We start from the raw sequence: 2,267 nt of genomic DNA on the forward strand, positions 1-2,267 counted from the left end.
GGACCTGAGTGTAAGCAGGCTGATGTGTTATGTTAAAACCTCACACCTCTCTACTTATTGCAGCTTTGAGTGACTTGTGGCTTAAAACTTCATTAGAAGTGAACGTTGCTGTCTAGAGTAATTTCATAATCATGAACTCAAGCTACTCATCCTTTTATTAGGCCAAACTGCTCTGGCAGGTTGCCACGGTAACCCCCTAGGCCAGGTGGATGAGCTCTGTTGTCCCAGCGGAGCTCATGCCCATCCTACGCTTGGCTATGTGTGTGTTGGCGGCATCGTCATGGTGTCACCTCAACACCGCAGCGTTGAAATGACTGAAGACTAACAGGAATAAACATTTAAAGACACTTTCTAGCGAGATAAACTTTACTGGTTGCACAACTGCCTCAGCCAAGATGAGTTTTAAATGTTCTGCCCTGCCAGCTTCTACCCACTGAACATGTGTTTCCCGTAGAGGAATCGGATCTCTGTGTCCTGTGGAACCGGCTTAGTTCCTTTTGTGTTGACCAGTGTATCGGGTGTCACTTTCAGGAGGCCAAATACATGTGAATATAATGGACCAGTTATAACTGAGTAAACAGAAAAGCAGACTGAACACAGAACCCTAAAACCTAAACGAGTGGACACCAGATTTTGCAGTTTTCCTTGTCAACACATCTCAGTGAACTCATGCATTAATGATCCAGTCCTTCATAGGATGGCTGTGGCACAGAACAGGGGCTCCCCGGAGCTGAGGCCCCCGGCCTGGCCCAAACCTCCCCGGCTGCCCCTGGTTCTCCCCTCATCCAGAGCTGGACCTCTGTACTCCTACAGAGCAGACATGCCTCTCCGCTGGGTGCAGACACCTCCTGAGGTAGGAAATAAAAGCCTAGTTGCGCCTAAACAGAAACTGAAGTCTTTTACTAACAAACGAGAGTTTCTTATTAACAGAAACTAAACTTTCACTAACGAACTAGAGTCTCTTACTAACAAAAACTGGAGTATTTTGCTTTGCTCATTCTCTGTTCAGTAATGTCCTTTCATATCCAACGCTGATTAAAAGGTCTGAAAGATAACATGCATTTTTAAAAACTTAAGTCAATTAATCACCAATCACTTGAATCAGTCTAGACTAGGTGGTGCTTCAAAACATTTATTAATCACTAGACAACGCAGCTCCTTGTAAACTGAACAAATGACACAGACACAGTAAAGTGGCAGAGTTACAGCAGAGGACATGTACGGGTCAAAAGTCTTTACTGAACACAGGAGCAGAGACGAGGCAGGGGCACTCCAGGGAAAGATGGAACAAGGCTAAGGAAGGAAGGAAGGAAGGAAGGAAGGAAGGAGAGAGAGAGAGAGAGAGAGAGAGAGAGAGAGAGAGAGAGAGGAAAAGAACATTGAGCTCAATTCCTACTGGAATGGGGTAGAGATGGATGAGAGATGTACATCATCTACCAAACAGGAGTTCTGGTGCTTACAAAATGTTTTAAAATACCAACACTCCTTGTGTGTAATGTAGATTATATACGCATCACATATTCTGGCTGGGCATTAATAATAGAGCCGTTATAGTTTTTACAATACAATCTAAATGTATACATTACAAATTTGACTCCAGAACAAATGTTTTTAAATCACTACATTTTTATGTCTTTTAAGCTTCTGGAATGCTTAGTATAATTATCACCTTTAAGGCCGTCGGTTACTTGTGTGTCATATATACAAAAACAGATGCCGTATTTACACTGGTGCTGGACATTACGCCTCCTACTGTTAAGCAAGTCCACAAATGGCAGAAATCCACTCCACGTCTATACAGCTGCCCTGCAATGCCCACCACAATGACATCTCAGCAGGCTTTAAAACACGGAACGGAAGCCGTGTGGACTTTATAACAGCAGACACAATGTCCTTACAGTCGCTGAGCGAAGAAAACACAGAAAAAGAAGAAAAGATACAAGGACCATAAACCATTCTGACTGATTAAAGGATTGTGCTGCCATTGTACAGAAGATCAATGACTTTAGATCTCATACACTCAAGAGGCTGTTAGCTTTCTCTGGTATATAACATTCAAACACAGCAGTGTGAGGAGATAAATATGTAAATACTTTTAGCAGCTGTGCATTGTAGTGAAATCTGACATGGCACCAATGTCGGGATGCGCAATCTCATGTAGGATGAGCTGTGCTTACACTTAACATGTATGAACACAGGACGGATTTAAAGTGCCTCTCCCCAACTGAACCGTCTAAGGAACAGTACTGTCATCTCACCAACAGTAC

The sequence above is a fragment of the Electrophorus electricus genome, chromosome 20 (assembly GCF_041902795.1).
Source record: "Electrophorus electricus isolate QZ-2024a chromosome 20, ASM4190279v1, whole genome shotgun sequence".
NCBI classification, from domain to species: domain Eukaryota; kingdom Metazoa; phylum Chordata; class Actinopteri; order Gymnotiformes; family Gymnotidae; genus Electrophorus; species Electrophorus electricus.